Genomic DNA, 25,073 nt, shown 5'->3' on the forward strand with positions numbered 1-25,073 from the left:
TCCAACTCTACGACATTCTGGAAAAGGCAAAACTATTGGGACAGAAACCAGCTCAGTGGTGGCCAGGGGCCAGAGCTGAGCCATCGGGATGGACAGCAATGGGGCCTGAGGGAACTTTTGGGGATGATAGAAGTGCTTTACATTTTTATTGTGATGAGAGTTACTTGACTGTATGTGTTTGTTTAAACTGATAGAAATGTACATTAAAGAGGGTAACTTTACTGTTTATAAATTACACCCCAAATAAGATGTAAATCTGGAAATAACTAAAATGTTTACAATCAACAGTGAAAAACCAAACTGGTCCCCCAGTGCCCCAAGTGATCTGATATCTACATCTGATGAAGAGTGTGTGCTGTTTCCTGGGTGGGAAAATGTTTGGCATCCAAAGGGCTCAGGGTCAGACAGCCTTTCTCCAAAGCAGACACAGGATGGGCTTTTTTTGGGCTCAGACTCTGGGGCAGGCAGTTTTCTGGGCTCTGACTCTGCTTCCCTCACCAATGTCTTCAGACCAAGGCCCAGTGGGAGCGGAGTTCCCTCCTCACCGATTTCTCCAGCTATCCCTGATACGGGGGATTCTCAGCAGCCTTCTGGTGCGCCTGCGAGGTGCCCGTGGTGAACCTGTCATCGGTCTCCAAACCCAGGAGCGCAGCTCTGGTTGACCCCTCGTTGTTCCTCGAGGCAAAGGCTCTGTGTATGTGAAAGGGTCCCCGGGGCAGCCAGAGGGGTGTCTGGTGACAGCTTAAACCGTTTTTGCAGCCTGGACTTTCAGGGACCCAGGCCAGGAGTTAAGACTCCTGTTGTTAACAGTCACTTTATCCTCTCCGCCCACTCGGTGGAGCCTGGCAGGAAGGCAGTCAGAGCAGCGGGTCAACAGATGTACACAGGCTGCTGAGTAGAGGCCCAGCAGGGAGGATGAAGGGGGTGGAAAAGGCCACTCTGCCCAGAACTCTGAATTTCCCGGCTTCCTCGGGGCTAAGCCTCACCCTGCTTGCTCTGTGGAGCCCTTCTTCCTCTGCATTTATAAACCTTTATTCATGCATTGATGCCATTTAACTGCCAGGTAACTAGCTAGAACTGAAAACGTAACCTTTAATTTGAAGGCCTATACTTTAAGAAATTGCCTGTCTGTGTTGCTGAAGTTCCAGGGAGGTAGCAATGGGGAGGAGGGGAAGAGAAAAAAAAGAATGGAGCAGTCCCAGATTAAAAGAAGGGAGTCTCAGCTAAAGAACCGGATCCAGTTCTGCGCCCTCTAATGTGTAATCTTGGCTTTCCAGCTGCCCCCAGGCCCTGACTTGGCTAAAATTATTTGGCCCTTCCCAGCCACCCTTCGAAATGTTTGGCTGGGACGTCTTGATTGGACTGAGGGGCAACGGGTAATTTAAGAGACCTGCACTCCAGGAATGAGGTGTGTGTTCAAAGCTCACAGCTCCCCCGTTCTTCCATTTCCACCCCATCCGATGACAGAGGGAAGGCTTCCCAAGCTTTCGACAGAAGAAACCTGTTGGCGAGGCAAAGATCAGCTGGCCCCCGGCCAAGCCGAGCCGAGATGCTGCTCGGGAGACACAAGTCGGTGAGCATTTGTGCAGGCTCCGGTACCTGGAACAAAAATATGCTGAGCCGCAAATTATGGCTTTCAGATGTCACCGCTGCCATCTGACATTGCGTTTCAGCTGTTCACGTCTTCATTACGGTGCTGCAGCCTCCCGTTTAGGCTGTGACTGTGCGTGAGACAGATTTATGTTACGTGGGTTACTGTGCACCAGGAGCAACAATGCTCACCGAGCGGTGTCAGGCCGACTGCCAGAACCCTAGGGTGGAGAAGCCCGGCGCCTATCGGTTGCATCGTCGGTGTCTGTGTGTGCGCGCGCGTGTGCCCGTGCACGTGCCCGTACGTGCACAGCCCTCCTCCGGGCCCCACCTTGCAACAGCTGAAAGGAATCGGCCTCCCCGTGACAGGAACTTGTTCCCGGTGTGGTTTTCTCATCTCCCTTTGCTTCCGTAGGCCTCTCTCCTGGCCCATCTGCCAGATCCTTCCTCTCCCCCTCTCTCCTGCTCCTCTTTGAGGTGGTAACTAGACCAACACGGCAATGCCCTTGCGGCTCCCTTTTCAGAGTCTCAGCCTCTCTCAGATTAATGGAACAGAAACATGTGCTTGCATCTGATGCCAGTAATCATATCCTGAGTGACCACAGAGAGGGGGATTAAGCAGAGGTACTGGCCTGGCCCCGGGGGATACGGTTACAGGAAGAAAGCGTTTCTTGACGGCGGCAGTCCTGGCTGCTTCTCACTTGCCCCTCGTCCCTTGCCAGCGACCCGTTAAGTCCCTCGAATATTTTCCATAAGATTCATTAGGGTCTATGCAGCCATGGTCTGAGTCACTCAAGAACGGGATTTTGATCTACTTTTTGATTTGCACCCATGGCTGTGAATGGAACATATTTCCATATTCCTGACTTTGAGGTAGTGATGTTCTACTCTGAGCATGTATTTTCAAGTAGTGAAAGTAAACAAGTGTATGGGTATCTAGCCCGATGACTTAATTCGACAAATATCAACCCTGAGAAAGTTACTCATCGAGTAGGACAAAATCCCTCCTCAAGTGGCCCTAGTGGTGGCCCTAGTGGAGGCGATGATGCATGTACTCAAAATTCAGTGGCGTGAATTCAAATACGGTGAGTGTGGTGAAAGAAGCACGGTGAACCCAGGGAGCATAGGGAAGCGAAAGCACTCCTGGCTGGCGAAATCCAGGGAGGCTGCAGGGAGGAAGTGGCATTTCAGATGAACCTTGAAAAGAAGGTAGGATTTTGATAGAAACAAGTAAAAAGGAAAGGCATTAGATGAGAAAGATCCAGCTTGAGCAAAAGCCCCGAGATGAAAAGGCACCAAGTAAGTATTCAGAGAAGAGTGGGAATCTGAGCTAAAATGCAGAAATGTGTACTTAGAGAAGAAGTGACAAGATGTGGATCTGGAGAGCCTTGCATTATGAAGACTTTAATGTCAGGCTTAAGAGTTGGGAATTTATCCTCTCAGCAATGGGAGCCATTGGAGGTTTTAGAGCAGGGGAGTGACAAGATCATGCCTTCTCGATTGAACTTTAGGAAGAGTGTTTTGAAGAGGCACAGAATGTAGGAGTGTGGGAGGAGAAGGTAAAGATGGATCAGTTAGGCAGGCATTGCAACACTCGGAGAAAGAGTGGGAGAGAAGCACGTGACGGGACTAGAAAGGTGATGACGTAGAGGGTGCAAGAGGGAATCTGGCAAACGGTTAAATTTGGGAGGCGAGGCAGATGGGTAGGCCAGAAGCAATGCTTGGCTTTGAGATGGATACTGGAAAGGTGGTGGTGCCATGGAGAGAGGGGGATATGAAGGGAGGAACAGATTTGGAGCAGTGAGTGCCCAGTTCTTTTTGGGATATTCAGATGTCCAGGAGAGGCACCCAGATGCCCTGCAGGTGTTGACGGGAGAGACTGGATGTCAGACCGTCTGCAAGGAGGTGCCAGGTGAGGCCCCAGGGCGGGGCATATGGCAGAGGAGACACCACAGAGAGTTAGCTCAGCTCCTTGGGGAATGGCACATTAAGAGGATAGGAAACAGGCAGAGTTTCCTGTCACAGAAACCAAGAGGGGAGGGGTTTCCTGTTAGATGCTGAACCCCCGAGGATGATGAGGAGGTCCCTGGGGTCCTTCCTGAGGCTCCATCAGGAGCGAGGTGGGGCGGAAGCCAGATCAGAAGCCAGTGAAGAGCGAGTGGGTGGAGGGGAAGTGTAGGCAGCAAGTGTATTTCCTGGAGGGCTTTTAAAAATAGGACTGGGGGCCATTATTTGGGGATGGTTTAAGGGCCTCCTGCCTGGTATCCAGGAGACAGATCGTACAGGCTTCAAGGAGCCAAAAGCTGAGATCTCTGTGGGTACTTATCTCTTTCCCTCTGAAGCCAGAAACCTGGTGTGTGTCCTTACTGTAGCAGGTGAGGAGTTGGTTGTATTTGTGTGTCAGGGGGCACTTGGGAGTCAGAAACCAGGCCCCTCCTTCAGCAAGGCCCGGGGCAAGTTACCCCACGGAGCTGAGCCCCGACTTGGTGGCTTCTAAGTCTGGAAGTCTTGTGTTCTCTCTTCTTCTTCTTCTTCTTTTTTTTTTTTTTTTTTTAATTTTTTTTAATGTTTATTTTTGGAGAGAGGGAGAGCACGCAAGTGGGTGAGGGGCAGAGAGAGCAGAGACACAGAATCCGAAGCAAACTCCAGGCTCCCAGCTGTCAGCACAGAGCCTGACGTGGGGCTCGAACTCAGGAACTGTGAGATTATGACCTGAGCCGAAGTCGGATGCTTAACTGACTGAGCCACCCAGTCGGGCCCCCCTTTCTAAAAATATTTATTTATTTTTGAGAGAGAGTGTGAGGGAGGGAGGGGCAGAGAGAGAGGAGGACAGAGGATCTGAAGCAGGCTCTGTACTGACAGCAGAGAGCCTGATGCGGGGCTCGAACCCACGTACCATGAGATCATGACCTGAGCCAAAGTCAGATGCTTAACCAACTGAGCCAGCCAGGTGCCCCTGGAAGTCTTGTGTCTCCTTGAGTTCAGTTTCAGGGACCACCCTGGGGTGACTGTAAGGAAGCATCGCTTCTCCAGGACCCTGATAGAGGAGAATGAAGAATAAACAAAGGGAAATGTCAGCTTCCAGGGTCTCTTTTCCATTCCTCAGAAGAAAAAAGAGTCTTTCCTTTTAAAGACAGGCTTGAGGTTAATTGATCTTTCCTCAGGAGAGGCTACAAAGAGAAAAAAAAAAATCCTGTCCATGATGTGACAGTGCCCTAGGGAAGCAGCCAATTATCTTGGTTCGGGAAGAGCTGGGACTCGACTGCCTGCCATGGAAATGTCTCCCCTGGCTCCTCACGGGTGACCCCGGCTGGCACAGCTTCACCATCCCAGGCTGCTCTACTCCATCCCTTATGATAGCCAAGCCTCCAAGATGTTTCTAGATCTGCCCATGTATGGTTTTAAAACATATGCCCTGGCTTTGACCGGCTCCTGGCCTGAGGAGAAACTTCCAGAGTCCAGATTTTAGGTGTGTGGGTAAGTTACCGGTTACCAAGGGAGGTGAGTGAGTTTCTGCCACTATTTTGGGAATGAGGCCACCCCACACTGATATATGTTACAGCTATTTATAGAGTTTCTGATTTCTGGCATCCAGTCCTTTCAATCAGGAATAATTCTTCAGTGAGTACTATCTGAAAGGGTCTCGATGTCCTGCCTCCCACCATGGAAGCCAAAGCTGAGGTGAGGGAAGTGGGGTGGGCCCGTGACTCAGGCTGAATCAACCACACAAGACTCTGAATTTTGCAAAAGAGGCAGAAAGAAAGAGGTATGGTTTACAAATTGTTGGCATTTATTGAGGGTCTGGGGCAGCATCACTGAATGTCCAGTGTAGAGACATCTTACTGTGGTGCCCTGGCCACTTCTTCCCACAGTGACCGGGGCTCTGGTTCCAGCTCCCTGGCCTCCTTTGCTTTCTGTGTTTCCTGGGCTGAGCCTGGCCCCCCAGGCATTTTGTCTTCCAATGAATTGGCCTGTCACTCAAGTTAGTCTGACTAGGTTTCTGTTGCTCACAACCAAGAACCTCAACACAGTGTAGAAGAGCTATGCTAGCAGGGCCTTGGAAATGGGCTTATCCGGATCTGAGGGGCAAACAACCTCCAGCAAGAACTCAGAATGTCACTCTTTTAGTGGGACAGAGAATAAACAAACAAGCAAATATTTGCACACACGGCATACATACACATTTGAGATGGTGATGAAAGAAAAAGCACAGTAAGGGAGTAGAGAGTTGAGTGGGCTCTATATTAGGTAGGATGGTCAAGGAAGACTGCTTGGAGGAGGCAGCATTGAGCAGAGGTCTGAATGTAGTGAGAGAGCAGCTGAGAAAGACATTTAGGAGAAAAGCCTTCCAGGTCAAGGGAACCCCAAGCACAGAGAGCTTGACGAAAAAAAAAATCATCACCTCTCTGTCTCTCCCACTGGCATAGCTTCCTGAGAGCAGGGATTCTGTCTTATTGGTTCACTCCTGAATCCATCACGTCTAGAACATTTTTGGGCACATAATTATTTGTAAGGAATGGGAACATTTTTGGGCACATAATTATTTGTAAGGAATGGCAAACAGGGCTCACTTTTTCACATCATTTGCAGTCCTTCCCTATGTGCCTCCCCCCGGGGGCAGGGGGTAGGGTTGGAAGGGATGAGTCAGGAGCAGGTTTAGGATGTGGGGCCTTGGGTGGGGCAGGACAGGTTACCTTACTCGTCTCCTGATGTCAGAGGATTAAATTGCTTGATATCTGTAAAGCTCTTAGCGTCAAGGGCATAGAGTACACTTTAAAAGTTGGCGATTATTAATATTAATACTTTCCTCAATCAAAAAATAAACTATAAATCTATATATGCCCACTTGGACTTGGCCTATTATTCTCTGGACTAAATTTAAATCACCTATCAAATATTCATGTTTTTTATTTGCCAAGGCACAAATATAAGCAGCCTCGTTCATAATTATATTACGCTTTAGTTTATTTGGTGGGACCCTAGAACCTCAAACCTCTTTTCTTTTTTTAAAAATTTTATTTATTTATTTTGAGGGAGAGAGAGAGAGAGCACAAGCAGGGGAGGGTCAGAGAGAGGAACAGAGAGAGAATCCCAAGCAGGCTCTGCACTATAAGCACAGAGCCCGATGCAGGCTCGATTTCATGAACCATGAGATCATGACCTGAGCTGAAATCCAGAGTCAGATGTTTCACCAACTGAGCCATCTAGGCACTCCTTGAACCTCTTTTCCTTTTTAAAAAAAAATTTAATGTTTATTTATTTTTTAAGAGAGAGAGATAGAGACAGAGTGTGAGCAGGGGAGGGGCAGAGAGAGAGAGAGAGACAGACAGACAGACAGACACAGAATCCGAAGCAGGCTCCAGGCTATGAGCTGTTTGTTTGCACAGAGCCTGACGCGGGGCTTAAACTCACAAATCATGGGATCGTGACCTGAGCCGAAGTCGGATGCTTAACCGACCGAACCAGGCAGGCACCCCTCAAACCTCTTTTCTTGATACACAAAGGACCTAGCAGTGTCTGGACCTTGGGTACTTGTTTATTTCCTTGAAGGAAGGAAAATAGAATCCAGCACAGTGCTTCCTCAGTGAGGGATCCCTGCTCCCTTCCCCACGGTCCTTTCTCCTTCACCCTGTCCATTAAAGTTCAGGCCACAGATTGGGGGCTATAACCATGGGAGAGGAGTTTCACGGGCCCACAGCCACAGCTCTGGGTTCACCCTCTGCCCCGTCTTCCTTTCTCCTCCCCCTCCTCTTTCTCCTCTTCCTCCTCCTCCTCTTCTCCCCTCTCCCTTACCTAACCCTGCTGTCCTAACTTGACCTGGCTTCTCATTTGCACCTCAGCAGTCCTGCCTTGACCCTGGCTTGGCTGGGTGAAACTACTCCCGAAAGAAATAACCTCACAAAGAGCCTTATATGACCATCCGCTGTTGTTTACTATACACTTGGCCTTAGGTAAATGAGGTCAAATGAAACAAAATTCCAACTCAGCGGCCCTCGCCTCACTTCCCATTGTCAGATACTCCCGCTGACCCCCAATTGAACTGACTCTGAAGCTTTCTTCTGTCTTGAAAACAGGTCAGTTTTCAGGGCTCAGGAGGTGTGACCTTTCATGCACATGGGTCTTCAGGGCAGGCCTGGAGAGGCTGCTTTTTCCTTCGAGAATCTTCTCCAACCCAGGCAGCTATCACCAGGTCTCCAGGAGAAGGTAGTGCTTTCAGAAACTACATCCTAGATTAACTAACAGGTCCTCCCAGATTAGAGATTCTGTGTGCATTGCCTGTAGGCATTTAAATTGGTATAATAGCCTTTTGGAGGGCTATTTGGCAATATACATCAAGAGCCTTGAAAATGTAGATTCCCCTGACTCAGTAATTCCACCGCTGGGAATTTACCCAGAGAAAATAATCAGAGATGTAGCCTAAAAACGTATGTATAAGAATATTAACTGCAGTGCTAGTTATAGTGGTAAAAAAAAAAAAAAAAATCAAAAGAATCCACAGGGATTTGGTTAAATAATGCATGGTACTTTCCTCTAAAGGAATACTAGGGAATACTAGGCAGTCCTGTTCTTTTAAAGTGTATTTAAAGCATATATGATGATACACATGATAGATGTTCTGCTTTTGCTCTCCAGATCCACTCTGCATCATCCAGGCTCCCCGTCCTTGATCTCTCTCTGGATCTGTGCAGGGGCAGACGCAGCAGGAGGAGTGTGAGGGCAGGGTTCTTGATTCCTGGGCTGCTTCTCCACTTAAAGCCTTAGACCGTGTCAGGCAGTACCTCTCCTTGCCTATCTATCCCTCACCCTGCAGGCTTAGCAGGGAGATCTCTTCGAGGTGCTGTTCCGCACCCCTCCTGGTTCCTTCACCTGTCTTCAGGAGGTTGGAGGGAAACTTATTTCCTGGAAGACCCTAACTGATGCAAGGCAGAAAATAAAATGCTTGTAACGTTGGGGTACATGTGCCCCTATGCATCAGCACTTTCAACAATAGCCAAATTATGGAGATAACCTAAATGTCCATCAACGGACGAATGGATAAAGAGTTGTGGTTTATATATACAATGGAATACTACTTGGCAATGGGAAAGAATGAAATCTGGCCTTTGGCAGCAACGTGGATGGAACTGGAGAGTGTTATGCTAAGTGAAATAAGTCATACAGAGAAAGGCAGATACCATATGTTTTCACTCTTATGTGGATCCTGAGAAACTTAACAGAAGTCCATGGGGGAGGGGAAGGGGGGAAAAAAAAAGTTACAGAGAGGGAAGGAGGCAAACGATAAGAGACTCTTAAATACTGAGAACAACCTGAGGGTTGATGGGAACTGGGGGAGAGGGGAAAGCGGGTGATGGCCATTGAGGAGGCCACTTGTTGGGATGAGCACTGGGTGTTGTATGGAAACCAATTTGACAATAAATTATATTAAAAAAATAAAATGCTAAAAAAAAAAAATAAATAAAATAAAATGCTTGTAACGTAAAGTTAAGTGGCTGAATCAGGCCAGAAGACAGTATAATCCCAACTCTGTACTTAAATAAATATATTTAGAAAAGGAGAACATATCTACCCATGAAAGCAGGGAGAGACTGGAAGGAAATACACCAAATGATTGGCTGCTGTTGCTTCTGGGTTGTGAGATTGTAAGTGCATTTTCTGGTCATCTTTATGCAATGCTGCATTTTGCACATTCTCAAAAGTAATCATGGATCATCTTTAAGTGAACAAATGTTTAAATTCCTCTATATTTTAAAACAAAACTTATAAAATAGAAGAATTAACTACTCAATACCGGTGTAATGGCAGACCAGTCACCCACGAGTACAGTGCAGCTAATAGATTTTAGATGAATATATTATGATGTAATTGGAAAGGAAAGATAAACATCTCAGGGCGAACTGTAACCAGGCCTTGACTGTTCCCAATCATAACTTATCTAAATGCTGAGACACCTTTCTAAGACTTGGTCCTGCTTCATAGAAGTCCTTGCTGGGGCTGGACTCTTTCACAGGTGCACTTTTTCAGGCTCCAGCCTTGGCCTTGCTTCCAGCTGTGCTCAGGGTAGGAAGGAAGGGGCAGGGGGTCTGAGGATCAAACCCACCGATTAGGCCTGAACAAGCCAATACTTTGGCACCCTCCCAAATGTATCCTTAAATATTGTTCCACATTTATTCTGTGGGGATAGGGAAATTCTATTAGTAAAACTCCTGTGCCTCCATGCTCAAAGTTATTACAAATACCAAGCACAGCATAACATTTTGACTTACTTTTTAAAAATTTCTTTATTTATTTTGAGAGAGAGAGAAAGCAGGTGAGGGGCAGAGAGAGAGAATCCCAACCAGGCACTGTGCCGCCAGCACAGAGCCCGATGAGGGACTTGAACTCACAAACTGCGAGAACATGACCTGAGCCGAGATCTAGAGTCGGTCACTTAACCGACTGAGGCATCCAGGAGCCCCCACATTTTGAATTAACTTAAAATGGTCTTTCTTTCCCAGTTTCTCTAGTGCTCTCACCTGGAGAGAATTCAGCTACTTGCCCACTTAGGATAGAATAATACAGACAGGGATGTGATTACAAAGTCTTGCTCAACATTTCCAAAAGTTATTTAGCTTTTTTGGGTGGGGGGGGGGGGAGGGGTGGGTGGAGAGGGATTTCATATGGGCAAAACTTTTCTGTAATACTTGACTTTGTTCATATTTCTTTTGTATTCTCTAAATCAGATGGTTTCTTTAGAACCATACCAAGGGGTTTAAATTCCTAAGAGAGTAAAATTAATTACTGGTATATAATAAATGCTTCCGATGCAGGACTTCCAGAGTTTTGGGAAAGAGAGCCTGCATCTCTGGAAACATTCAGGGGGCTGGTCTCTGATAGATGTGCAGACTCAAAAAGCACTAGGCAACTTGCTTGAGCTAGTCACAAAAATGATAGGGAATAGCTAACCCTCAAATAGTGACTGCTATGTGCCAGGCCGTGTCCTAAGTGCTTCATGTCTATTTAATCCCCCACACTCGCACTATGGTAATCCTCACATTATAGCTGAGAAAGCAGGAACACAGGAAGGTAAAAATCTTGCCCAGAATCACACATGAGTAAGCAGAGGAACCTGGGTTTGAACCTGGGCTTGAAAGCTACCACAACCCGCCAGCAGTGCATTTTAGGTTTTACTCAAGGATGGGATGTTCTTTGGCTGAAGTTTCTGTTTGGCCAATTATATCAGGAGTCATGCATGGAAATCTGAGTTAACTGGCTCTGTGTATCTGATTTTTTTTTTTTTTTTTAACGTGATCTTTTAGCGCCTTTCGTAGATTGGTAACTGGGACAGCTGCCCGGCTCCTCTGCCTCTAAATCTGGCTCTGCTGGGCGTCCAAGTGTCCCTGATCACGGCATGTCGGGGAGGAAACATCAGACATGATCTCTCAGTATCAGAGCCAAGAAAGGCTGCATCCCGTGGTCCCATGAGCTTTTAGTTCCTACACGCACTCTGCCTCCTGATCGCTGCAAGAGAAAATAGTACCTGAATCTTTAGGCATCCTTTGTGATGCCCAGTTGTCTCCTGAATCAGGAGGTGGTTACTCCAGCAACCCAGTGCCCTCACACCCCCTCCAACTGCAGAGGTGAAGGTGTTCACTAATTACCTTCATCTGCAAAGACGGCATCTCTCTGAGCAGCGTGCCCTCAGCAGGACTTTTTTTTAAACCTGCAGCAGGTTAAAAAGCAGACCTGCTTTTAATTTATTAAAAGACTTGGCATTTTTTTCCCCACTGAGCATTTTAAAATGCAATTAGACAAAATGGAATAATAATCAGGCAAAAGTACTGAGGAGTTTTCACAGAGGGGGTAGTCCTTTGTCATGTTGCATTCTGCTTCTGGGCCTTTATGCTGGGACAGTGTGCGTGTGGGACTAACGTCAATGCCCCCCCTCACCCCAGCTCCACATTCCTGCAGACCTGGGCTCTCAGGAAGCCACAGCTGGATCTTCACACAACCCTTGCTAGAAGGCAGGGGGCGCATGACTCTAACAGCTTCACGTGGTGCGCCGATCTGTCTCCTCCTCTGAGACATTTTTATCAAAATATCTTCAAGGTCAGACCAAGCATCGACATCTTTAAACAAGTTCCACAGGAAGTTGTTGTGCGTGGCTGAGTTTGAGAGCCTCGGTAAACTCCCAAGAAGTAGGCCCATGCCTGCATTTCCCATTGTTGTATCTTTTGCACCAACGGTGTCTGGAATATGCAAGCATCAGGTGAATATTTATGGAATGAATGAATGAAATTTCATGAGACATGTTAGATGTTTTTAGAGCAACAAAAAGGAAGGGGGTGCCTGGATGGCTTAGCTGGTTAAGCATCTGACTCTTTTTTTATATATATCTAAAAAAAATTATTTTTAACATTTATTCGTTTTTGAGAGAACAGTGTGAGCTGGAGCAGGGGGAGGAGGGCAGAGAGAGAGAGGGAGACAGAATCCGAAGCAGGCTCCAGGCTTTGAGCTATCAGCACAGAGCCTGACACGGGGCTTAAACTCACTGACCTCAAGATCATGACCTGAGCCAAAGTCAGATACTTAACCGACTGAGCCACCCAGGCACCCCGACTAACTCTTGATTTCAAGCCCAGGTCATTGATTTTGGCTCAGGTCATGATTTCATCGTTTGCAGAACCCCATGTCAGGTTCTACACCGTCAGCCCTGAGCCTACTTGGGATTCTCTCTCTCCCTCTCTCTGCCACCGCCCCCCACCTCAAAATAAATAAACTTAAAAAAAAGGAAGAACAATCGTACCTCCCTCACTGATGACTGGAACGTGAGATATTGGAACTCCATATTGTAAATTATTTTGTTACCGTAGTCAAGTATGTATCGTGTCCAGGATATTGTACTGTGTGAAACATGCCATGTAAAGGGAAACCCATTAAATAGTCCCTGTTGGCCTATTACCACTGGTATAACCAGAACAGAAGGACAAAGGGCAGACGTGGCCAGAAAAGGCAGGTTGCTGCTCTGGCATTGGCATCTTTGTGGAAAGTCTCTAAGGAGGTGAAGGAACATGCATTCTTTGATATGTAAAAGCCTTCAGAATCTATCACAGCCCCCTCACCCCCACCTATCCCTAGGCTCCTTGGTGCCCCTTCATGTGCCTATAGAGTAGTCCCCGTGCACAGCCAAACATGTTGATTTATTAAATGTGCCAATGTGCCCCTCTGGGCCGAGAGGGCTCTACAGCATTCGCCCTCGTGTAGCATGGTGCTCACACCTAATAGGCATTCTACAAATGCTTGCTGAATCCCTTTAGCCATCAGTCAATGTGGATTTCAGTAATTAAAACTGTTTCTGATGCACTGGGATTTGTTAACAGAAGAGTGAGTTCAAAGCGCATTCCGAGCCCCAGAAGGGAAGCTATTCTCATTTTACCAGTTTCTAAGTGTCCTACTCGCTCCCTCACCCCAGCCCTCTCCTTGTGATTTAATGGGCAACTAATCAAATGCACCCTTGTCCTCTGAAAGGAAAGTAGCCTGTGTGAAGGGGCTTGCACTGAATTCCTTATCCAATCAGGGCACTTCATGCTGAGAGGAAGGAACCAGGTTTGGAAATAGGTCAGATTAAATTTCCAAATTCTTTCTCCTGCTTATCCTTCTTTCTTTTTTCTCCCTTCCCTTCTTCCTTCCTTCCTTCCTTCCTTCCTTCCTTCCTTCCTTCCTTCCAAATGGTTGTTTTCCACATGTGCACTACATCTGAAGCAGGATGATATTCTCTGTCATGGATAGCAGGCACCACATCAATGGCTCCAAGTTCAACTTTTAAAATATTAAAAGAGAAATTATCACCTAGACAGTATGCTTGGATTTCAAACCTCCAGGGTTTGATTGGCCCAGCACCATTTTCTACTGGAGATGGACCGGTTCATTCTTTCTTGCCTATAAGAAAAGTCTTGGACGTTGGGTTTACCAACCAGACCCCCCTCCAGCTACACTGACACTGATATGTCCCCGCAGACCTTATTTAGCTATGAACAAGGCCAGCTTCCCACACGGAGCCTTCTCACACTCTAGCTCATGGCCCTATAGGGAATGTAGCCTCCACGTCTCTAAGCCAGGCTCGTGGCACTCAGCAGGCAGACAATTCCAATTAAAGTGGGGATAAGACAGACCCTCCGGGGTTGAACCCCAGACTTTTTATCTCCTAGGAGGAGAGAGTGGCTAGACTTCCTTGTGTGGTGACCCTCCGTTGTCTGACAAAAGTTCGCTGACCATTCACATGACCACATGTGCCAGGCAGGGGGCAGGGTGTGGAGTCAATTGCAGGCTGCCCAGCTTCATGCCCAGGCAAGTCTGGGCACCCCATGCAACGCACCGATACAGTTCTTACCAGAAATGTCACAAATTTCAGAACAATACACATTCACATCAACATGTGAGTCCAGAAGATGGTTCAAAAACTGTGTCTTACAGAGACCCCGTAGCTTCACAGAGTCAGCTGTGGATGGCTGCCCAGGCGCCCCCTTCATTCTGGCCTTGGTCTCTTTTTTCTTTCTGGCTTTTTGCACTCCCCCAGGCAGGATCCCCATATTGCCACAGCTCATAAGGCTGCCCTTGTCATCCTTGCCAGTGGATCCTCACAAGGTGGAGTCTTAACCTTCTCCACAGTTGGAGGCAGAGGCCATTCCTCCAGAAGGGGTCATCCATGAGACAACCCAGCTTGTCTCTTGCTAATATGTCATCCCACACACCTTAACCTTCATATTGTTATGCCAAAGGACCACACCCACTCCGCTAGGGATGAGGGAGAGAATGGACATGGAAGATGAATGAGGGGGACATGGTAGGCTTCCAGAAAAAAATATAGGCATCTCTTAAAACAAATATTGGGAAAATACACTTAAAAATTATTCATCATTCATCGGAAGTTCAAATTTGATTGAACATTCTGTATTTTCATTGGCCAAATCCGGCAACCCTACCAAAAAGCCCATTATCACTTTGGGAAAAAGCCTCCTTACTTCCTGCCATCACCTACGGCCCCAATTCAGCTGGCAGGGGTCCCCTGTGAGCTGGGGCAGGGAAGCACTCTTCAAAAGAGGAAGCCCTTTGAAAAATGACTTTTATATGGGCCTCCACTTGGTTGAGCAAATGTTATCCATACCCAAGGAATGACTCAGACTCCTCCTTCTGCATCCATTCCCGTGGAGTATTTTATGATGAGGTGGGACCACTTTCTCTTCCCTCAGGGCACTAGGGTTTTCCTGTAGGTATTCGTTTGCTAGAGCTGCTCTAACAAGTGACACAGGCAAGTGGATTAAACAGTAGAAATTTATTGTCTTGTGGCTCTGGAGCCTGGAAGTCTGAGATCAAAATGTCAGCAGGACTGGTTTCTTCAAGGGCTGTGAGGGAGAACCTGCCAGGCCCTTTCCCCAGCTTCTGGTGTTTGCTGGCAATTCCTGGCATTCCATAACCTGGGGAAGTGTATCACTCCCCTCTCTGCCTTCATCTTCACATGGTGTTCCTGCGTGTGTCTCTGTGTCCAGATTTCCCTGATTCATAAGGACACCAATCCTATTAGATTAGGGTCCACCCTGAGGACCTCATTTTAATTTGATTACCTCCATAAAAACCTGCTTTCCAAATAAGGTTATATTCTGAAATAGTGGGAGTTAGGACTTCAACATATCTCTTTTAGGGGGAGATACGATTCAACCCATAAAAATGTACCTTAATGTTGTGTATATTTGCATTCGCCAGGAAGATAAGGGACCATCCTAATTGGAGTCAGTGATTTGGTTCCTTTGCTGGCTTTGGTTGATAATGATTTAAGGCCTTGGAGTAATGGAAGATAAACTGCTTGTCACTGCCCACTCCGTGTTCTAGGAGATTGCATTTCTGTGTGAGGCCAGCCCCAGCATTGCCCTGCAAAGGGCTTTTCCATTATGCTAAGAGCCAGTGATGATAGCCACCATTAATATTCAGCCCTTTGGCCTCCACCCTCTCCCATTCCCTCAGCCCTAAGCACTTCCCTCTGACCCTCCATGAGGTAACATCAGGACTATTTTCCCCAAGAGACCTCTGTAATTGTTTGCCTGCAGCGGGGAGCCTGGTGATGCTTTGGGTAGACTGTGTTCAAGGAGGGGAGTATGAGAGGGAGAAAGGGAGCCTTTCTTACAGGTCTTCACCCTCCCCCTTCCGAGCTAATATTAGAATAAAGTCTCTGCTTGCTTCCCCTCCTCCACGCAGATGCTGGGAGAACAAGATAAAATTCCTTGTCAGTTTTGGCCCTAAATTCTCATTTATTTATTAAGAAATGATACCATTTCTCCAAGGAGTCATCTATCCTGTTTTCCTAGGCGCTGTCCATTACTACAGAAATGAAGGGAGGGAAAGATCCACGTTTAAGCCGTGGGGTTTTTGGTGGTTCTTAATGTCTCTTTCACCCGCGAGACTGATGTTTGAAGGTGGTCAGGAAATTTGGTTCTAAGAAGAGCCTGCTAATTTGAGCCTCTTCAGAGCTGACTCTGGGTGATGAAGTGGCATGATGTCCACAAGAGTGGTACCATGGCAGTGAGAAGTGCCTGTGTTAGTCTGCTCAGGGGCTGTAACAAAGTGCCCCAGGCTCGGTGACTTCAACAATGGATATGTATTGCCTTGCAGATCTGGAGCCTAGAAGTCTAAGATCAAGGTGTTTGCCGGGCTGGCTCCATTTGAGGACTCTCTCCTTCTCTTCACATGGTCTTCCCCTGTGCATGACTGTGTCCTAATTGTCTCCTCATATTGGATTACGACCCACCCAGTGACTTCATTTAACCTGAATTACCTGTCTCCAAATACATTATGAGATATTGGGGGTTAGACATTGACATATGGATTTGGGGGGACAAAACTCTGCCCATAACACTGCCCTTGTATAAGATGTAGAGGGGACTTGGGTCTCAGGTTTAACTCTGCCTCTGGGTAAGTCACTTTGGGGAGTGTGTCAGTTGGAGGTTTTGGTTGTCAGCAGCAGAAATGATCCAGGCTCAATTGAGCACCAAGGACTTGAATTAGGATGCTGTTGAGCGCACACCGACATGATGGGAAGGCTGCGGAACCAGACAGAAACCCTGGCACTTTGGGGTTTCTGGGGCACTGGGGGAAGAAGGAGCCCCAGGAACTGCACTGTGGTGGAAACACTTGGATCAAGGGGTTGTAGCCAACACGAGTGAGCTCAAGAGTGCCAAAAGACAGTTCCCTCCTGGGTTCACAACTGTGGACAGGAGGGCAGGAGGGCAGGAGGATAAGGGACCCCAAGCCTTGGCCTCAGTGGTGGGAGTCGGGCACCAGGGTTCACAGCTTTGCAAGACCACCCCTAGGTGGAGGGAGTGATTCCCCAAGAGAAAATTAGCAACTGTCAAAAGAGGAAATGGATGTTGGGAAGCCAAAACAATGGCAAAGAACTGTCACATGACTTATTGCTTTGTTTGAGGAAAGGGGGCTGGACTGGACAACCTCTACGTCTGTCTTCATTAAACATTTACTAAAGCTCCCTACCACTTCTTTCTTGAGTTCGTCCCCTTTCTTTGTCAGGTGGGTGTTGAGACTTCCTCTTCTGGATTCTTTATTACCCATGGTGCCTCCCTGGCCTTTGACAGCTCCCAGTGTTTCCCCCAGTGGAGGTATTGGCCTCTGTTTGTTCGGTAAGGTCACCAGGCTTGTACTGCTATAAAAAAAAAAGCAGAGTGAACAGCTTTCTGGTATAGATCAGTTTATTAATGTCTTCTTTGTGATTTGTACTGGTAGTAAATATTATATTCATTATAAACAATAATTCATCCTGCCATTCTTTCTCTGGTCCTCAGTTACCTTGTCCATAAAACAAGAAGGTTGAATTAAATGATTATTAAGTTCTCTTTCAGCTCTAGCTCTGTTGGATTCCATGAAAATTAAACTCAGGGTAGGTAGTCTGTGGGGGTTGACTGTGAGGCATCCCCCTAGAACTTGGAAATGGAAAATGTAATTTCCCTCTAAGAGAAAAATTATAAAACCAGCTGGCACCAGATCAAAGAAGATATATTCAAAGCCTCCTTAAATGGACAGGATGGATTTCAGACCGGAGAAGTCTGACAACACAAACATTCCCAGGGACAGAATGGCCTGTCAGAACGGGATGGAGTATCGCAGACATGGTGCAAAGGGAGGCTGGAGAGCTCGTCAGGATTTATTCAAGATTTGACCAAGACAGGGCTGGAGCAAGGCAGTGGGCAAGGTGCCCACATATTAGAAGAATCTGGCCCCTCCCTTGGCTGCATCAATGTAGTGAAGATGGGAGGAGCTTCTAGCTGTTAGGACTGGGATGAGAGTCCACATAGGTGACAACCCATTTGGTACAGCTGCCAACCAAACAGGAAGGTCTTTAGCTACAGCTGGAACAGGGACCTAGGATCCTACCATATCCAGCATTTACTCATTCACTCTTTAATGGCTGCGACATCCGTGGGTCTTTGGTATGGGAAGGGCAGTAAGTAGGAGAATATAGGAGGCTCAGAGCAGAAGCTATTTATCAATCAGCCCAGAATTATTTTAATGTTTTCATAATTTGCATGTTTGAAGCATTCATCTCCTTCTCTTTCTCTGATTCCAACTCACCAAGCAATCCTTTCATTTGACCGTGGTTTCCCATGTTTCTACCTCTATGGGAAGAATGGGCATGATAGGCTTATATGATTGTAAGATGACTGTATTTTTCAAAGTAAACAGACTTTCTGCGTTATCAATCTCTTGGGAGCCTGATCACATAGATCATGTGACTCCATCCTATGAGAGAAATCCATTCTTGGCTTACAGACAAAGTCAACTGACCAATTAAAAAAAAATAAACAAGCAAAAAGGCCCAAACGTGCTGCATGGAAATGCTTCTTAGAAGTAACCAGCCAGCTCCTCTTTCAAACTTCAAATCAGTGACCCAAGGGTTTCTTCACTATTTTTCCATAGGATCTCTGGCTGAATTTCCACAGCACATAACAATTCAACTGTAGACAGGTCAGCGTATTACAGTGGTTTTCTCTCTCTCTCTCTCTCTCTCAACTCTGGTATGTGTGTTTAACAAATTTTGAGTAACACATTTATTTTCAAACAAAATCGCACAAAGGACCTCAAGCTCCAGAGAAGCATCTTCAGATGCCAGGCATCTCTGTTTGGGTGTATAATGGGCACCTCAAATATGAAGTATCCAAATAGAATTCTTGATGACCTTCCCTTCTCCATACCTGCTCCTCCTCTTCCGCCCAAAACCCTAAACTAATCCTCAGGTCCTCCAAATTCTTGCTTCCACATACATAACATATTTAGAGTCCCATCCCTTCCAGGCCCTGGCCCCCATTCATGGAACCTTGTTACCAGCCACCATCCCCTCTTGCCTGCTGGATCACCGCAATGGCCTTATAATAGGTCTTCCCGCTTCCATCTCTGCTCCTATACATTCAATCTCTGTGTAGTGAAGTCCTACGTTCAAAAATGTGGATTAGATCATGATATTCCCCTATTCAAAGTGCTCCAATGTTTCTCATCATACTTAGAACAAACATCCAGCTCTTACTGTGGTCTGCAAGGCCCTGCACCATCTGGTCTCCTGGTATGTTGGTGATTAAACCACTCTCCCCCTCATTCTCTTGGCTCCAGACACACTGGACTTATTGTTGTTCCTCAACTGTGCCAAGTTTGTTCTCTGCTTTGCATTCCCCGTCGTGCCTGCTTAGAACCGCTGGTGCCCTTGACTTTGAACAGCTCCTTTCCTCACACCAGTCAGGTCTTTGCCCAAATGACACCTCACAGAGGGCTTCCCTCATCACCTTGTTAAAATAACCATGCTGACTCATTCCTACCCTCTGGCTCCTTGGTTAGCTCCTGCCACCCCCACGGCATTTCGTAGTGGATAGTGTGGTATGCCACCCAGCTCCCCCTTCAGGACCGAGAGGCCCTCGTTGCTTTAGCTGCTGGGAGTGTTCGTTGCCGACAGTTCACACCTGAGATACTTTCCAGGCATTGGCCTTTGCCCAAAGAAGCTGCTTTACCCGTGTTTATGCCCACTGCCTGGAGGCAGCCTATATGCAATGGCTACTAGTCACACAAGGGTACAAATACTCAATCCCCTGGTCTCAAAGGAGACAACTCTGTTAGCCAAGCTCCAGAGCTTCCAGTACGATTGGGTGGGGCTTCTGTTCCCAGTGCTTCACAGCTCAACTTTTCCCTCTGCCCATCCTGCAGAACCCTGCCCAACGCCGCACCCTCACATGTTTTTTCCTGAGAGCACTCCTGTAAATCTCTTGGAGTCTAGTTCCTGTAGAACCTGCCTATGGGCCACTACATAAAATTATTGGTTTGTTCACTTATCTCCTGGCTCCCCAACTAAGACTGAAGTTCAATGAGGGCAGTGATACTGTCTGTCTTCTTCACCTCTGTAGACTATCTCAGATGTTTGCATGGTGCCTGGAACACAGTAGGAATTCAATAACTAATTACTGAACGAATGAGCGAATATATATGCTGTATATTTCATAGATAAAAGTGAAACTGTTGGGTAGGGGGACAGGCAAAATACGTGAAGGCGATTAAGAAGTACAACCGTGGGGCGCCTGGGTGGCTCTGTGGGTTAAGCATCTGACTTCGACTCAAGTCATGATCTCACAGTCCGTGAATTCGAGCCCCGCGTCGGGCTCTGTGCTGACGGCTCAGAGCCTGGAGCCTGCTTCACATTCTGTGTCTCCCTCTCTCTCTGCCCCTTCCCTGCTCATGCTCTGTCTCTCTCTGTCTCAAAAATAAATAAACATTAAAAAAAATTAAAAAAAAAAAGTACAACCTTCCAGTTATAAAGTAAATAAGTCATGGGGATGTAAAGTACAGCATTAGAAATATAGTCAATAATATTATAATGATTTTGAATCATGACGGATGGCAACTAGACTTACCATGGTGATCATTTCATAATGTATACAAATGTTCAATCACTGCGTTATACACTAAACAATAGTGTATGTCAACTATACTTCTGTTAAAAAAGTCTGATATATTTGACTGATAAAAAGAAAAAAACCTGATACGTTGGACCTCATCAAAATTAAAAACTTTCCTATGTGATAAAGAACTCGTATCTATAACATATACAAAACTAGCAAATCAATAGTAAAAAATAACTGTTAAAAATAGGCAGAAGACTTGAATAAGCAATTAACAAAGAAGAGGTATGAGAAGCCAACAAGCGCATGAAAAGGTCCCCATCATCACTAATCACACAAAAATTTGAGTTAAAAGCACAATAAGGTAACATTTTACACCAACGAAAATGCTCATAACACAAATGTTGGCTGGGGTGTAGAGCAACTGGAATTCCAATACACTGTTGGTGAAGGTAGACAAAAGGGTATAACTATTTTGGAAGCTGTTTGGCAGTTTTGATAAAGTTAAACATACACTTATCATATGACCTAGGAATTTCACTTTTATCCAATATAAATAAAAACATTTATCTACATAGAAAAAAAAAAAACGAGTCGTAGAAGAATGCTCTTGTCTAGCTTACTCATATGACTGCAAACTGGAAACACTCTGAATGCCCATCAACAGGAAAATGCAAAACCAAATTGGAATACATTCACCCATTGAAATACCACTCCTCGTAACAGAGAACAAACTACTGATACTCAAAACAATGTGAGGGTGTTGCCAAAGCATCCTGTTGAGTGAAAGAAGCCAAACTGGAAGTACATATTGTGGGAGTCCATGAAAATGGAAGAAAACTAATCTATGGTGATACATGTCAGAAGTGGTTGCCTGGAGAGGGAAGGGTACCTTCTGGGAGAGTCTTGTGCTAAAGAGGGGCCTGGGGGACAGCCCTCAACTGGACAGAAAGCTCCTGCTTCACCTCCTTTTTATCCTGATTTTTGGTAACTCTTGGGTGAGGGTTACCCAATGTCCTCCTGCAATACTGGCTGCACAGGGGAATTTCTTTGGGAAGGAATATGGAATGCAGAACGTGTACCCATGTATAAAATGTTACCTGTGCTGTGGAAGTAAATGAAGAACAACCAAGAAAAAAAAAAAAGGAAGCTGCCTTTTTGAAGTTGTTGGCGGGGGGGGGGGGCGCGTAAGGGTACCTTGCGTCCGAAGGTACTCCTCCGTCTGTCACCCCTACTACTGTTGGAGAAATGAATAAAGTAGTGTGCCAAAGACGGCTGATGGGACTAAAACAATCTCTGGTCTCTGCCTTGGAGACCCCTCTTTCGGGTTCTTCTTGCCCTGTTTGCCACGTGCGCGAAAACCGCCCCCTTGAATATGGAGGCTGACAACTATTAATTACCCTTCCCGCTTGCATTCAGCACTCAGATCTTTGGAGAAACGGTCTCCTCTGAGACCACCCGTGTTAAGTAAATCTCTGATCCACCAAGATCTTCGAGTGCAGCTTGGTTTTTCCCCCACCGTTCCAGCCTGATTCCCTAACACTACCACACCGTTTGAGAAGTGCCTGAGGGACCGCGCACTGTCTTAGGGCAGAGCTGATTCTGGAGTCAGGAAATTGAGATTCGTGGCCAGGTTCCTAAGAAGGCATTCATTGTACTTCCTCAAGTTAAGACTTGGCTTTACAGGTGCATTAGCCCATTCAGCAGGGATACTGAGCCCCAAGCTCTGCTCTGGGAAAAGATGGGAAATGGGAAAAAAAAGTGGTCTGTCCCTCTGAAGTCAGTGATAAATCCTAGGAATCTGGAGAAGGTCCTAGGGGATTTAGTACCTCCAGTAAGATTCGGGGTTGGAGGGATGACCTGAGGCTCTGGAACCCCAAGTCAGGAGTGGTCCCTTTTTGTGTGACACTGCCTAGAAGGGGGACTACTTGGAACCGGCCTGGGGACCAGTCCGTTATTCCAGTAGAATGCCCAGGAGGCCACTGACCCCGGTGACAATTCATTTTTTCCTGAGCCTTTATAGTAACTCTCCTCTATTTCCAGTATTGGGACTCCCTGGAATGTTTAATGTGCCAGCACCGCAAGGATGCAAAAGCCATTTCTGGGTCAAAGAAGGTGACATTGCCTATTTGTTCTCTCTCGGTTTCCTCCCCAGTTGCTCCCACGTCTGACTGATATTTTTCATTCTACTCTGCATTTTGGACAGAGACAGGAAACCAAGGCTGTCTGCCAGTTTCAGATGTCCTGACTTCTTGCCTGGTGGAAACATGCTGAGTTGGAATTAGATAATGCCGGGGAAACCTTCTCCCGAAACTGGGAGGGAAGTGTGCCCAGGTGTGCAGGCAGACTCCTGTCGGGTGAAGCCCCTGGAGCCCCAAAGTGGGTTAGCCAACCTCTGTTCTCCCCTGTCCCAGGAGAGAGGCAGCTCCCGGGGCAGCCTGAGCCCGAAGTAGCAGTTAGAGTAGTGGCAGCTTGTTTCATCTCCTCCAGAAGGCAGCTGGACCGAAGTCCACTCTTTGGTCCCTAGGAGGAGGTTCCAGGATTATCCGGCCACTTTTTTTCTCCCCTGAAGCCCTTTCACAAAGCAAAAATGAAAGGAGTCCACCCAGCAAATGTCCGACAGCCTTCCAGACCGTCTGGACATATCCATAGCAGCCTGCGCTGGCTCATTACACACCCTGAGAAGACCAGTCCTGGGTCCCTAAGCACGTTGATGTTGCCCCAGAGGCAGGAATGTTCGTGAAGGACACGGATGAAGAGGAGCTTGAGCTGGACGGAGTGCATCAGTGTCCTGGGCCCCGCCAAAGAAGACAAATCCCTTCCTCAGCACCACTGAGGCCACACATTCAGCCTCGGGAAATGCCTTTAAAGACCTTGGGGATACACGTCATTGGCCTAAGTACAAGCGGTGCTGTACACCAGGAATAGCAATTGAGGAGCAAACCTCCTCACGGAAAAGCAGCTAATGTCTCATCCCTGCCATGGCTAAATTGTTTTCTAACGTTCTCATCACTATTCTAAAGAAAAAGACATTACTAGCATCGAATGTCTTCATCCGGGTTCAGGACAGGCACGGGCTCCCTTCTTGGCCCTGGCACTCATTTATTGGGGGAATTTATTGATCTTGAGCAAGTCCTCCCACCTTTTTCTTTTTAATTAATTTTTTTTTAAATTTCTAGGCTTTGAAATCTGTTAGTTAGTAATAATGTAACAATTAATACCATTACCCTCAAATGCCCACTAGGGGTTAGGCACTGTTCTAGGAGCTAGAAAAATAGAGGTCAGTAAGCAAGCAGATGAAATGTACCCCCTTCAAGGAATTGGTAGCCAGTGATCTTCAGAGGATCGTATTTTCCCCGCTGTATAGCTGCAGCCAGTTAGATTTACAGGATTTAGGTTTTGACGTGGAAAGTACTTGCCACAACGTGTCTGTTGTTAAGTCATGGCGTCTTAGTTCAAGATTTCCCCCTTCAGTTCTGCACTTGGCGATGTTGGGGCGGCACTGAGTTGGCCACGTTTATTTTGCCCCAGCCACCTGCAGGCCTGGTAGGTTCTCAGACAGGAGGCTGGGAGGCTGGGAGGAGGGAGGGACTGCACCCTCCCGGGTGTTCTCTGAGAATCTCCTGGCTGCTTCTGTCCAGCGGTCACCGCCATGTGTTCTCGCAGTGGCGGATGAGTCCAGTTTGGAGTTCTGCCAACACTGCGGAAGTAGCCTTGGAGCACCCCTTCTGGGACTCCAGCACCAATCCAGCAGCAAGCATCCCCTTCTCAGAAGTCTGTGCACCAGCCCCATGGTGCCCTCCTCCAAGATTCTATGTTTTCCTAATTCCACCTTTTCCTTATATTTAACAACTCTTTCTATAAAATCATCCCAGTCAACAAAACTGGTATGGTTCCTGTCTCCTTACTGGTGCTTTATGACCTGCGGGCACGCAGCTGAGAAAGTGGCAGAGCCGGGGTTCAGATGCTGGCCTAGCTGACTCTAGACCTTTGCTCTACTCACTGTCTCCCCCGTGGCGTGTGTCCAGCTGCAGGTCTGTGGGAGAGGACGCTTAGCTCTGACCACTGAGCCCCCCAGGAAGACCGGGTTCACCTTTTGTGATAAAGGGAGACAAGTGCCCAGGTGATCACTCTCCAGGGAGGGGGCAGGACACTTGTTGCTAAAAACAAAGAGGTCAGTCTGCAACAGCACCTTTGCCTGTCCACACCCCTCCTGAGGAGAGCTTGTCCACCACTCTATTCAGTGCCTGCCCTACAGCCATCATCTTGCCTCTTTCCTGCCACCGGGACCTGGGATTTGGGTCAGACCAGAGGTCTCTTATCCTTGGACTAAGTAGACCCTTTCTCCAAGCTCAGGGATGAGTCATAATTGGTCTAAACCAACCATACTTAGCTCCCTTGCTTCTGCCAATGATTGGACATATCACTTGGTCATGGCCAATGAGACAGAAAGAAAGAAATGAGACAGAAATCTACAAGGGCTTCCTATGGATGAGCAGCAGGTTCTAAGCCTACTCTTTCCAGCTGGACTTCCAGCAGCCAACTTGGGACCATGAGACGGCACTA

This window comes from Leopardus geoffroyi, chromosome B1 (genome assembly GCF_018350155.1).
Source record: "Leopardus geoffroyi isolate Oge1 chromosome B1, O.geoffroyi_Oge1_pat1.0, whole genome shotgun sequence".
Classification (NCBI taxonomy): Eukaryota; Metazoa; Chordata; class Mammalia; order Carnivora; family Felidae; genus Leopardus; species Leopardus geoffroyi.